We start from the raw sequence: 15155 nt of genomic DNA, 5'->3' as shown, positions 1-15155 counted from the left end.
ATCACATGAAAAGTTTTATCAGCTTTCTAACTTTTTCAACAAACTAAAATAATTTGGTTGTTTTTAGCTGATTAAACACTGTAATCCATGAATTGTTAGCATGACAAACTTCTCATGGGGAGTGTGAAATAGAATTTATTTCTAATAGGATAATATTTCAGTTTTGACTAGGAGAGTCAATGCAGACCGAACCCTGTGCTTACAATTTTGCACATCTGTTGACTGGAAGAATTTTCTACAGGCTCGCTTATGACTTTATACAACTCATATTTCTTCTTTCTCCTTCCCTGTCCACACACTTCTGGTAGCTAGTCTCCATAGGACACACATGTATGGCAATATAGCCTGTGGACCTGCAGCTTTGTGTCAGGACACTTGAGTGAATTGCCACAGAAGGTAACAGGAAGACTCCCAGAGGCCATCCCTGCATGGCAATGCCTGGCCATCCCTGCATGGCAATCCCTGCATGGCAAATAACTGTTCCTGAAAGTGTCTGGGTTTGGTGAGATATAGGCATGTAATTCATAAATTAAACATATCCTAAACTCAACTTCTGCTTAGCTGGACTCAGTGCACTCCAATATGACCCAACAGGAGGATGAAGGGAAAATCAGAGGGGAAAGGGGCAGAGATCTTATCCAATTGTGGTTAAAATATCTCCTATGAAAATTTGCAAAAATAAATGACCATGTGAACGCATTGCTAAATTCACTTTCCAGGGCTTTGTAAGGGTCTCAGGGAAGTGGTGTTCCTACACATAAGTTTGCTGGAGAGCCCTTGATCACACTCTGAAATGTGCCATCTGGTTCCTGCCAGGATTGGGACAGATGCACCCCCAACCCCTGCCCCACAGTGATAACAGGATGCACTGAGAGGTTATTTGAAGAGTTGAAATGATTTTTAGCAAAGGGTAGAATTTGTAGAGAACATTCTAGATAGAAGGAACAGCATGAAAAATGCCCAGTGGTGGAAAATTGTTTGGAGAACAGAGAGTAGTCATTCATTTGGCTGGTATAGGGTGGATTTATTCTTTCAACAAATATTTTCCATGGATCAATGTTATCTTAAAGTGCATGTGTTTATTTCCAAATCTTAATGTGAGATCATTTGCAATAAGAATACCCGAGGCAATAAAGACATTGATATTGAATTATGTTTCAAACCAGCTGCTATCTTAGCTACCAGGAAGGAATTGAACTCGTTTCCATACTGGTCTAGCTCTATGTGCAGCTTTCATTACACTGTAGCTGGAGAAATGTCAACATTTCGCACAGGTACCTTCTTCCTTCACTTCTACCTCACAAAATTCTTCTCCATAAATACAGGACTACTGATTAGGGGATAATTAACTCAAAAACACAAATGAGTTGACGCTCTTGGAGAAAGTTTTTCAACTATTGTTTTTCATTATGCGTGTGGTCTAAGCATAACCTCTCAGATGCCCCAATGGGTTATTAATACAACCTCTAGCACACACGTGGGCATGAGGAGAAAGAGGAGTTCAAGAAAGTGGGCTGGGAACATGTATGCCATTCATTTAATTTCATTCTCCTCTGGATAAGAGGCCACTACTAAACCTAGAAACCAGTTTGCCTAAAACCCCTGCTCTGGCTTCATTGTTTGCAGTTTCCAGCAGGCAAAAGAGAGTGGAATTAAAATCTACTCAACAATAATCCAAATATCCTGCAAAACTCTGGCTGAAAGCCCTCTTTTCCTTTGCCATAGTTCCTATCTTCTAAAGACACTGAATCTCAGGGAAATTCCTTTGTGTGCTGGACAGGGATAGGACTGTGAGGATGCAGACTGGAGCCCAGGGACATACAAATTGCTCTATGTAGGGAAGGGCCCTGGGAGGCTAAGGGAGGAGAAGGGTGTGGGGCTTGAGCCAGCTTGTGGGAGGAAGTGCAGAGGAAGGCCTGATGTGAAGGAAGAAGAGATAAGATGGCCATTAGGAGAGAATTAGGAGGGAAAGAATAGAAAGACTTAAAGAGAATTTTATGTGAAGTTCATCATGTTGCTTAGTATGTAAACCTCTTCCCTCTGTCACAAAATGTCCTGCAAAATATCAGTTCTTACTCATGAAGTCTGGAGCTGAGGCATTGAAATACTAAGTCTTGCTTTAAAGAAATAGAACGGCCAAAAGAGGATATTTATAAGGACAAAGAATTATTTTTTTACTCTCCAAGCATGGACTAAATTATCAGTAGAACTCAGGGCACAGAATCACCCTGTATCCTAACTAAAGCGGTCTCAAAGCCAAGTACAAGAGGTATCGAATGAGTTGCTTGTGGTTCTATAGAGGCATGAATTCAGACCAAATTGCCATTTACCCACAACTGGTACTTTAAGCGAATAGCAGTGAAGACCTCTTTCTGCATCCCTTGCCTTGTGAGCCTAGATCAGGACCTCACATGTCTCATCTGGGCGACTACAAGCAACAACGGCTCACCTGGTTCCTCCCTTACAGGTCCACATACCCTCCCAATCCCACCAGGGATTCAGAACCAGGCAAGAGGGCTGTCTCTGTAGATCCTACACTTTGGAGAGCCTCAAGTACTACAAACACATGGTGTTCATTAGTTTACTTAAAGAGCACATAGGAAGCTCTGTTACTTGGGATTTGAGGCTCAGGGGTGGCACAGTAACCCACAGCTCTAAACATTAATTCTCACAACTAACAACACTCAGGCCCCAGGGAACCACTTCTCCACACCTCCTGTCTGATGTTTTAAGAACAAAGGATGACTGAGACCCATGAAGATTTGTGGGCTGTGCTATTTCAGGGACTACTTCAGAAGTTGCAGAGGTTAAGACATGGAAGTGCTTAGGTAGGAGAAAGAATATAACTTAACAAATGCTTCTGTTCAAAAAGCATGAATACAATAAATTCTTGCATAACCACCAACCAGTTCCCAGTAGTGTAGAACATCTATTTCATTGCTTTTTGTTATTTGTGTGGTATTTACAAATTTCCATAATATGTATCCCATTACATGTGGTGGCTAAGAGACATTTCCCAACATTAGACAATTCATCTTGCTCCTACGTTTTATATATGTGGATCTAGATGTAATGTGTGTGAAGCATGGTACCAATTCTGTGCTTTGGCAACTGGATAAACATTGAATACTAGATTTGTAGTTAGTTTTATTCTTATATTTAAAAAATAATGTGACTCAACTATATTTTAAATTAAATGTTTATCTGTGTTTAAATAATTAAAATTTTATCTTCGTACAGCATGTACTTTTCATTGAATTCTATAGATAGTTGCTAGTTTTAACTACTTGAAAATGTATTTTTTTAATTTTTTACACTTTAATATGCTTAGGTCATTTCTGTCAATAAGCTATGTGAAAATTATGATTATAAAAATAGAGATTTAGCTAAATTAAAGGCAAGAAAAATAGATTATATAGATGTTACTTAAAAATTTATAGGTAATATAAATTTATTTTATTACTCATCTAAACACTGCAGGCCCATCAACAGAAACTTAGACATGTATAATAATGAAATTTGGTCATCTTTACTATTTTGCTGGTACTATTTTTATAAAAACATACATAACTTTAGACATTTTAAAAATATTTATTGCTATGATAGTATACTTGTGAAAGTAGCAGGATATTATATATCAATTGAACTAACAAATTAGGTAAATAACTTTTAAATACTTAGCACGTGTATCTGGCCTCCATCTGGCCTTTGTACAGGGACTTGCAAAATGCTGGGGCAGGCACCTTTCCCCTACTGTGACCTGGAGCCTCTCTGGGCTCTAGCAGAGCCCAGATCAACCTAAATCTAGTTCAGTGATCAATTTCTTGGCTTTGTGATTAGTTTACTTGAACTGTAATCCCCCCTTTGAGTATTTGTGCTTCTTTTTTTACTTACTGCTATTTCTTAGTTGACAAAACAAAATAATATTTGGGCTTTTTAAAAGTAAAAAACAAAATTCACTTCTGCGTAGTTAACACAATGGTTAAGGTCGTGTGAGAGAGTGTATGCACATGCATCAGTTTTCTAGAGCTGCCGTGATACAGTATTAATTCCATGAACTAGATGGGTAAGGACAGCAGAGATATACTCTCTTACAGTTCTGGAACCTAAAAGTCCAAACTCAAGGTGTCAGCAGGGCCACGCTCTCTGAAGGCTCCAGGGGAGAATTTTCCGGAATGCCTCTTCTGCCTTCTGTGGTTGCTGGCAATCTTTGGAGTTGCTTGGCTTGCAGATTTGGATGACTTCAATCTCTGGCTATCTTCACGGGGCCTTCTCCCTTGCGTGTCTGTGTCTCTATATCCACATTTTCCTGTTAAGAGGACAGCAGTCTTATTGCATTTAGAGTCCACCCTAATCCAGTTATGGCCTCGCCTTAGCTTGATTACATCTGCAGAAACCCTGTGTCCCAGTAAGATGACATTTATAGCTTTCAGGGCTTAGGACTTGGACATGCCCGTCTTAGGAGACACGATTCAGTCTGTAAGAGTGGACATGTGTGTAGTTTCTCTGGTTTCTATTTTTTAACTGTTAGTCTACAATGTAAACTTGAAAACAATGAGACAGAATATGCATCCCTTGCCTCAGTTTGGCAATGTTCACCAAGCCTTCTGGCCAGGTTGTCTTATTTAGCTTTCAGTAAACTGCTTTAAGAGTTGCATTTTAATTTTAGTGTTGCTCTGAAGCATTTGAAAATTAGTCATTCCAGTTTTCTTAAAACCTTTCTTTTCCTAGCCTTTCCAAATCAGTTTTTTTTTTTCTTCCCAATTTGCCTTCTACGTTTCCAAGTATCTCCTTCAAGTCTCCATCTGTGTCGGGGGTCTCCAAGACCACCCCCAGTTTTGATGATCCACAACAAGATTTCACAGGACTCAGCATATAAAATTTATCACAGTAGAGGGATACAAAACACAGTCAGCAGAGGGAAAAGGTGCATGGGGCAAAGTCCAGAGGAAACCAGGCACAAGCCCCCAGGAATCCTTTCATCCTGGAATCACAGTTCCCCCAGAGGTGAGTTGTAACAACACCTTTGAAGTGTCACATATCAGGGAAGCTCATTAGAGACTCAGTGTGAGGGTTTTTGCTGGGGGCTGGTGGTGTAGGCACTGTCTGCCTGGCGCATACCAAGACTTCAGAGGGAAAACACATACTGGGCACAAACCACATCATTTGCATAGAAGAGACACAATGAGCCACTCTTATCTTTGGGAGGAAACCTCCTATCAGTGGGGGTAGCTGTTTACCAGCCTGAGCAAGCAGACCTTTCTAAGATCAAGCCTGGGACATTAGCTCTTCTTCCACCCATCCCCACTCCCATGTGTCAGTCTTGGCCCCTCCTTCAGACTCCTCTTAGAGGTTTGTTCCTCCAGATGGATTAAATTATTTAGTTAAGTAACATTTCAACTAAACTTTTTTTAAAAATTGAGTTTGACTTGAGATTATAATTTGTTTATGATATAATATACAGAGAATTATTTCCACTTTTGACATGCTGAGAAAACCTTAAGATGAGAGGCACATCTTGTGCTTGCATGAGAAGTCTCAATATTAAGGTTTGATTCTGCACATTTCTTAGGCTTATTCTTATGTGTTCAATTGTTTTATCTTTGTACTATAAATATGACCTTTTCTTCCATTTTATGTTGATCATTTGTATATTTTTTTAAAACCCTACTAATTTCTGTATATTAAAGTTCCAATAAGCCACATTTCTGAAGTCAGTATTGGTAAATGATATGATTGATACCAAGAAAATCAGTACACATATTTAGAAATAATTATTGCCAATAATAATTTATCAAGTTCTCTTATTTTTATGTCTATTTTCTTTCTTCTGTTTTACTGCTTTGACTGATATATTCAGAATATTAAATACTGCTAGTAATGTCAGTACTAATATTAATACTAATTAATATCAGTCTGCTTTTGGTATTTCACTATCAACAAAGATTATTGCTTTAGAATGACAAATATACTGATTAGGAACATAAGACACTTGCTAGATATTAAATCTACCATATTCCCATATATATGGATCTACAAGTGAACATATACTATTCTATACCATTGATATTTGTTATTTTATTCCCCCTGTATTGCATTCTCAATTATTGAACTTTATAATGTACTTTAACATCTACTATCTAATAATTACTTTTCAGAAATGGTTGAATTTTTTTTAAATGTCTTTTCCACATTGTATGTTTTTTTTCCTCCTTGGGACTATTAATAGAGTCATTGAACCATCCTGAATCCATTTTAACGGATTGTATTATTGATACTGTTATTACTGTTTTTACTATTATTGATACTATTATTACTATTATATCTAACCAAATATAGTTTATATATGTGGTCATAGTGGGCCTACTAATATTTCACACTGATACAGAGACCTGCTACCAAAAGCATTTTTTCCTTAAAATCAATAGCAAATATGCCATGTCATCCCTATGTAGTTCAGTAGGCATCCATTTTAAAAAATAGACATACTTCTTATCAAAATGTTACTATACCTAATAAAATTGTAAATAATACCTTGATATGGTCTAATGCCCCATCTACATTCAAATATTCCCAATTGTCTCCAAATTTATTGTTCAAATTAAGATCTAAACAAATTCCTTGCATTACATTTGTTATTTCCTTAGCTACCTGAGTGGTTACTACCCTTGCTCTGTATACAACTGTAAACAGCATAAGCAGGAACTGAATTGGGGGCAGGTGATCTGGAGTTAGCTTCCTAGACCTACATGAAGCCTACAGGAATGCTCCGAGCCACATGAAACATAGCTGTCCTTTCAGATTAAAGTCCTGGCCCACAGATTAGCCTAAGAAGCATAAAAAATAGGAACACCTAGCAATGTCTATCTAGTTGGCCATGCAGGAAAGATTTGCCTATTTGGAAGGGAGCCTTAACCAAAGCTCAAAGATACTTTTCCTATCATATTTGCCTCAGACGCACTTTGCCAAGAGAAGGCACAAGCCCAAGTCAGTTTGGGTCAGTCACAGAGCATCACAGAGCTCCACTTCCTAAGTGTTAATCAGCCTGACCAAATAAAAACAGCAACTCACTAGTTAGCAGTGGAAAATAATCTTCTGTGACCCACCAACTGCTGTTGAACAAAAATCTGAGGTCTCAGGCCCTGGCTAAGCCCAAGACCTTGATCCTGCTTAGGCCTTTATTCCCAGCCACTAGAATTTGTGCCTCAAAGTCTCTGGCAATGGGTCAAGATAATATTATTAATTACTTTTCCTCAACTCACTCATCTACTCCCAAGTTTGGAATTAACTGAGTGACAACACAGAAATCAGACTGGTAGAGTTAAACACGTCAACTTCATTGCTGACAGTTCACACGTGTGGTCATAACAAGCCTTTTGATATCTCACGTTAATACAGAGACCTGTTACCCACCCAGTCATGGGCCCCAAGGAATAAGTACTGTCTTTTCTTACAGGATCAGTAAGACCCTGTAAGTGGCCCAAGAGAGAGAGCAGGAGTCAACACATGTCCTTTGGGCTAGAGCAATCTAGACCAAGGTGGCCAGCCAGGCATGGCCAGTTCATTATCCTAAACAAGACAGACCACCTCTCCTCTTCTGGACAAGAGTGAAGTCCCCAGGGAAGAGAGCCAAAAGTGCTCCTCATAGCTTCTGGAGAATGAAGCAGAAAGTCCCTTCTACATGTGAAAATGTGAGGGATGACAGGAGGGCTAGTAGGACATCTACCTTAGGGGAAATATAATCTGAAAAGGGAACTAGCAGTGACATTTTAGGACCAGCCTTCCCAGTTACTAGGTGTGAAAAAGTGTTAGGTGCCCGTATGTGCTGGCACTCTCCTGGGTGTTACATGTACCCTATAGGACTTTCTCCTTTCCAAAGCCCTTATGGGAAATAAATACTTACACTTAGTAGCTGGGTGAACCTGGGAAGATTATGTCATCTGCCTGACTCCTGGTTTCATCTATAAAAGGGTTAGACAAATGTTCAAATTCATTTCCAAAACCACTGTTTTTCTCATTATAAAAACCAAGCAGCTTTCAAAAGTCTGATTCAAACAAAGCTCACCAGTTGTTTTCCCTGGGCATTCTAGTTCCAACTCAGTAATTCCTAGAATTTGTACTTACCTGGGAATGTGTGTTACCCATGCATTCCCTCATGATCAGGGTGGGGGTGAAAGGCAGAGAGGATGGCGGAACCAAGCCTGTAACATTCCCCTAGACTCTCTTTCTTACAGAAAGCTTTAGAATCTTTGACTGGGCTTAATAAGTGTGCTGTAATAAGAGGAGATGTTGGCTTGATTTTTCCCAAACCATCATTCCGAGGCTGGTGAACAACAGGAAAAGAGCTGCTTTTGTTGGAAGGTAAGGAGAATGTCTGTCAAGTTGTTTCTATTCATTTGTATTCACAAGTCTCAGTCTCTCCCAATAGCTCACCTGTCAGAGCCTAACAGGATAAAAGCAGACAGGTATAATAGCTCTAAATTATGTGTATTGGGAAAAATAAATGAGAACCAGCCTGCAAGAGAATTCAAGGAGATTAATGTGGTTGCCGCTTAGTTCACTAATGTTCCCTGTCAGAGGCTGAGAAGGAAGATAACATTTCTATTCAATCCAAAAATTGTTAGGAGCTGGATATGCAAAGATGACACCATCTCAGCCCTTGAGGAGCTCAGAATAGATGAGAAGGTGAGTCTGATCCAGAATGCTAAGAGCAATGATAGTGACAGACCCAGGATGACTTAGAAGTGACTCCTCCACCCCAGGAGTCATCATCATCCAGAGATGACATCTGGGCTGAGTGGAGATTGGACAGCAATGAATAGATCAAATGGAGCAGAGGGACACAGCGACAAGAGCATTCTAAGCAAAGGAAATGGTGCAAACAAAAGCGTCTAACACCCACCAAGTCTTACTGCCTTCTGATGTTGTCTTTAGAGCTTTTCAGGATATCTCCTAACTCTCATGGCAACATGCTCAATGAAACAGCTACTATTAGCTGTCATCCCTATTTTTCAAATGTGACCATGAAGCTGGAGCAGTCAAGCAGCTTGCCCAAGCTGTAGTCGGTATGTACCAGAAGGAGGTTTTGAACCCAGTTCAGTATGACTCCAAAGCCTCATGTTTAATAGAGACAAGCTATCTGTCTTCCCAAGGTGGTGAGCAAAGGCACAGAGGTGGGTAACAGGGTGTTGCACATGGGTAATGACTACAAAGAATGCTGTTTCTGGGAAGTAATGTGGGAAGCAGAGAGTAGCTAAAGATTACATGCAAGCTTTTATGTCCTATGTGAATAGGGTGGATGTTATCCTGGGGCAACAGGATCTCAGAAGGTGTTTGAGCAGAGGAATACCATGGTCAGGTGTGGTTTACATACATCCATTCTCGTTGGTCCCACCACAGTAACATGGGAGGAACAAGACAAGAGATAGAAAGTCTAATCAGTAAACTCTAATTGTAATCCAGGATTAAGGTAGTAGGAGCTGAGATGGAGAAAAGTGGAGCAATTGGAGAAATAGTGGAGAGATAAGAACAGTAGGACTGGCCAGTCTAATGGGTGTAGAGATGATGGAGGAGTAGTTAAGGATGGCTCCAGGTCTTTAGTTGGCATGGAATTCAACTAGGTGCATGTCGGTGTCTCCAACTGAAACAAGAACACAGGGAGAAGATGTCTGGGAGGATGAGTCAACCTGTTGGGTCTCTATGGCTTGAAACTATGATTCCAGACTAAAGCAATGGGCTCCTAATTATATAAGCTAATTCTCATTGTTATGAAAGCTACTTTGAATTGTTTTCAAAATGCCTCATGGTTATACCTGCCACAGCTAGATCCAGGGACTCAATCGAAGTCACAAATAATTTTTCTTTCATTCTCACAGCTCAGATTTCCTGTTATCTCATTCTCAGTCTCGCTCTTTATGGTGGCGATAATGATAGACAACTCTATGTTTTATTTTCGAGTCATCAGAGCTGAAGAAGTTTGGCTTTTGGCAACCATGCCAACTCTTGGGAAGGAACTCTAACAGCCCTCACTTGGCCCATACAGCTGCCCCTTGAGAGTCACTGAGTGGTGGGGAGGGGACACTTTGAACAGTGAATATGGATTCCCCCGCCCTATGTCCTCTGGTGGGCATAGGGTCAGGGAAACCCTTGAAAGGAAAAGGAGTCCCATTACCAAAAGAGGATATTTGTCTGGTGGACAGGCCGAAACAACAGAAATCCACTCCATGGGAAAATTTCCCTCCTGAGGCTGAGTACATGACTGTGAAAAGTGGAGGGAGAGCTCAAGGTCAAAGGTACACACTTGGAAGTCATCAGCAACACACATAGTTAGAACTCGAGGGTACAGATATAAAAGAGATTGTTGGGATAAGGATTAAAGGACTCGGAACTTTACCATTTAAGACAGGAAAGGAAGAGAAACAAACTAGAGATAAAAAAGGAGTATGGGAATCACATGCCAAGAAATGTATGAATATTATCTCTTTATACCTTATAGGATTGTAGCAAAAATTAATTTAAAGTTTGGGGTGGGTTTTTTTTGGGGGGGGGGTTGTTTTGTTTTTCCATTTTAACAGTGGAAGAAGTTTAAACCTGAGCTATTGTTATTGCCCATCATCAAACAAACCTGACAAGTTGTGGAGCTGGGATTGGAACCTTTGGTTGTAAGCCTCCAAACTCCACTCTGCAGGAAGACTCCTGAGACTCCCTACCAAGGACCAAAGGGCTTAGGATGTGTGCTGCCCCTACATGTTTTCTCCTCCCATGTGGAATGATTTTATTTTTAAACACACACTCTCTTCTTGGCAGTAAATAACATCTTCGTGCCACAAAGAAATCAAATTAAAAACAGTCTGGCCACTCTTGCTTCAGAAGAGTTTATGCTTAAACATTCACAATCTGTCCTTGATTAAGTGGCCCTCAGTTACAGACCTGAGAAAAGTTAGAAATATAGAACATGATAGCTAGTAAGGTCACTAGAAATCATCCAATAAGGGATCCAGTGATGGATTTCTGTGGTATCTAGCAACTTTTGAAGTAAATACAAAATTATGTTTGTGCACAGTGGGCTTCTCTCCTCTGGGAAAGGATCCATAACTTTCTTTGGATTCTCAAAGGAGTTTATGAGCCCAAGTACTCTAACTTTGCAGATACGGAAATTGGTCATTTACACTCCATGGGCCTCAAAGTCCTTGATAAAAGGACTTTGGCCTTGACAGAATCAAATCTAGACTTTAGGTCTTTTGGTTCCCAGAGTATGACACTTTCAGGAAACCTGTTTGTAAAAATTGCCTAAATGTCTGAAAGAAAGGTTTCTGGCCCTGAGATCACCTATAGATTTTATGGCCAGCAAATGTTCCCCTTGTAAACAGTCATTCCTTGAAAAATGAAATTTATATTTATTAAACTGTTACACACAAGCACAAAGGTTGTGAGATGTGGACTCGACTATTCCAGGGATGGGAATGTCACAGAAAGCCAGGGATCTGTTGCCTTTCCAGCTTCTACTTCTCAATGTGTCCAAGAGGAGGAGGAGAGAGGACCTTCAACGTGGCAATCCCCACCTGCCAAGCCACTCCAGCGAGAACGAGCGTAGGAAACATCTCAGAGCCTGAGATGAGGATTTGTGTGTACATTGTTTATTAAAGAATTGCTCCCACAAGAAGCTGGGAAAGGATGACAGGGAAGGGAGGCTACAGCCTAAGGGATGAGATTTCCTTCGGTGTGAGTCTCAGTTCATCCCAATTCCAAGCCTGGAACCTGAGCGATTTGGAGAGTTTAACTTTCAGCACCTGTAGCTCTTCATGCTCTTTGTGGTGTGGGCAACACAGGCAGCTCCAGGAGCCCCAGGGCAATCCTGGGAAGAAAAGAGGCAACTCGGGAGCCATTGGAAGAAAACACACACACTGGGGAGACCACAGAGAAACAGAAAAAGGTATCTGAGGGACTGCACAGAGTATTGACAACATCCGCCAAAGGAAGGGCAATGAAAATTTACTGAAGATATTCTCTGCACTAGGTATTTCTTTCTCCCTTCTTTACAGAATTCAGAAGTAAGATAGCTACAGTTTCCCTAAATTAACATTTGATTAGGACAGATATAACTTGCTACAGCAGCACAGATATTATGGTACTCCATGCGATGTTTATTTATGTGGTTAAACCTAAGCTTTGGAGCTATAGTTGAGAAGAGCTGAGTAATAATCATTATTTTCCAAGAATAACATCAATATCCTGTGTCATGATGTATATGAGTAATTCTGCTGCTGCTAATCGTCAACATATATTGTACATTTACCATGTTCTAGGACCAGGAACACTCTACTGAGAATGTACTTATTTATTCTTCCCATCCAACCTCGGAGTAGATACTAACATACCTACTTACAGACGAGGAGACTGAAGCAGAGAGATGAACATCTTGCACAAGGGCACACACCTAGTGAGAGAGGGTGTGGGTCTTCACATTCAGACAGCCTGTTTCCAGAGCCACGAATGCTCTTAACCTCTGCATTGGGTACTTCAGTGTGAAAGGCTAGAGACCTTGATTTGTGCTCCAGGACTAGATGTCCACTCACTGTATACCTCTGAGTATTTTTAATTGTTGAGCAAATCAAAAATACAACTTATCACTCTTTTTTTGAGGATGAGCATGTTCACGTATCCGGGTGTAGATCTGTCCTTCCTATACGAAGAGGCTGCTACTGGAACATCATGAGAATGGGTTGTGAATTATTCTTTCCCCCATATTCACCATCCCCATCTGAAAAAAACACGCATAATGCATGTATTCAAATCACATATCTTATCAGTAACTTTTGAGGATGATGACATACAAACCACCTTATGTACATCTCTTGGGGAAAACAGTTCTTTTTCAAGTTTAACATCTGTTGCTTCAGATTCTTCAGATTGCAAAGAAAGGCACCTTTGAAAATGTCTTTCAGCCAAACTCACTGGGTTGTACAACGTATCTTTACTAGCCTAATGGATGCAATTTCCACTTAAAACTCAATGAAGTTAAATCTAGCTTAGGTCCCGGAAAGCTCTGGACAAATATTTCAGTTTCTGAAATAGCAGCTTTTGTCAAAAGGACCCCAATGCATTCATCTGACTCTCATTCATTTGAATTCACTACCATAGACTTTATGCCTTCAAATTTGCTTACTATGTGGCACTGAACAAGCCAACTCACTCCTCTCTTGATGTCCATAGACAGACACGTATGGACTAGTCAAGAAACACTGCAGTACATTTCCTTACTTCAGTCTTTTGAGAATAGAGGGACATTATTAGTTTTCGTGTTGAGAAGGGCTGATGCTTATGTGGGTTAAATTCCATCACTCAGACCCTAGACTATTTCTTAAGTTTGTTGTTACTGCTGCTGCTGTTTTAACCTGGTCTCCGGGATTCCTCCTCATACACACCATGGCCAAAGTCCTCTCTTCAACTGCTCCTTGCCACAACCCACTACTGGCTCCACTGGGTAAAGCTGTGAGTTTTTTTAGTGTGACCCACCAGCCCCCTCGTTGTGACCTTGTACTTCCATGATCTCATCTTTCTCTTTGCTTATTTTTGTGATCTTTTTCAAACTTTTTATTTTGATGTACCATCAACACTATAGAAATGTTGCATGAATAGTACAAGGAATTTTATAAAGCTTTTACCCAGATTCACCAACTGTTTACATTTTTCCAATTTTTAAAAATTTCTTCTGTGTGTGCATGTATGTAGGTATATACACACATATAAACACACATGGATACACACACATTTTTCCTAAACCATTTGAAAGTAAATTGAAGACATTAAAACTTTACCTGTAATCAGAAATCTCTTGCATAACCCCAGAACAATTATCAAATTCAGGAAAATATTGATACTACCTAATTTATAGTCTATATCACATTTCACAAATTATCTTAATATGTTATAGTTCCCATTACAGAATCACATGTTGCATCTTGCTGTCATGTCTTCAATCTGGAATAGCTCCTCACTCTTCCTTTGATATTTTTGAAGAGTAAAGGTCTTTTTTTTTGGTAGTAAATCTGTCAAAAAGAAAAAACACTTAGGTTTATCTTAGGGTTTTTTCCTGATGATTTGATCAAGTTATGCATGGCAGGAATACCTCAGAAATGATGGTGTATCCATCTAAGTGCCTCTTATCAGAAGGCATATGATTTTGGTTTGCTCCATTATGGGTAATATTAACTTTGGTCATGTGTTTGGGAGGTGCCTGTTAAGTTTCTCCACTTTGAAGTTACTATTTTCCCTTTTGCAATCAATAAACAATTTGTGGCAAGACACTGTCACCCACAAATATCCATTGCTGATATTTGAACTCCATCAGTTCATCTATATTTATTAGTCATTATTCTGCTGTAAAGAAGAGCTTTCCCCTCTCCCCATTTATATATTTACCCATTTAATTATTTATATACATATAGATTTAGGTATTCTTTTTCAATGTGTGCAGTAGGCCCTCGGTGGGGACTCAGTTCACGGTTGATTGAATCTGCAAATGTGAAACCCACAGATATGGAGGGTCTACTGGGGTCTTGAGCATCATCGGATTTTGGTATCTGCAGTAGGTCACAGAAGTAGTCCCCTGTAGACAGCAAGGGATGGCTATAATATGTTACTGTCATAATTTATTTTGCCATTCAAATTTTCCCAGGTTTGTCTAATGGGAACTTCCTTAGGCTGGCCTATGTGTGCTTTTCATATGTACCCATCATTATCTGAGCACTTCATTACTTTCTGGCACAGTTAGATGCTCCAAGCTCATCTTATTCCTGTCTTCATGCTAAAACCAACCTTTTCTCCAAGATAACATGATTTATTTTAGTTTAGAATGACATTTAGAAACCAAAATAGGGGGCGCTAGTGGGTTCATTGTTACAGTCATCAGTAGGCCCTCCGATAGAGATACACACACACACACACACACACACACACACACAGGATACATACTCAAAGTTTGAGAGCCATTGTCCTAGAACAAAGGTAGGCAAACTTTTTCTTAAAGAACAAGATAGTAAATATTTTAGGCTTGCTGGTGATATGGTCTCTGCCATTGTAGAACAAAATCAACTGTAGACAATATGTAAACAAATGATCATAGCTATGTTCCAATAAAACTTTATTTACAAAAA

The sequence above is a fragment of the Microcebus murinus genome, chromosome 3 (genome assembly GCF_040939455.1).
Source record: "Microcebus murinus isolate Inina chromosome 3, M.murinus_Inina_mat1.0, whole genome shotgun sequence".
In the NCBI taxonomy this organism is placed as follows: Eukaryota; Metazoa; Chordata; class Mammalia; order Primates; family Cheirogaleidae; genus Microcebus; species Microcebus murinus.
This window is presented reverse-complemented; position numbering follows the sequence as displayed.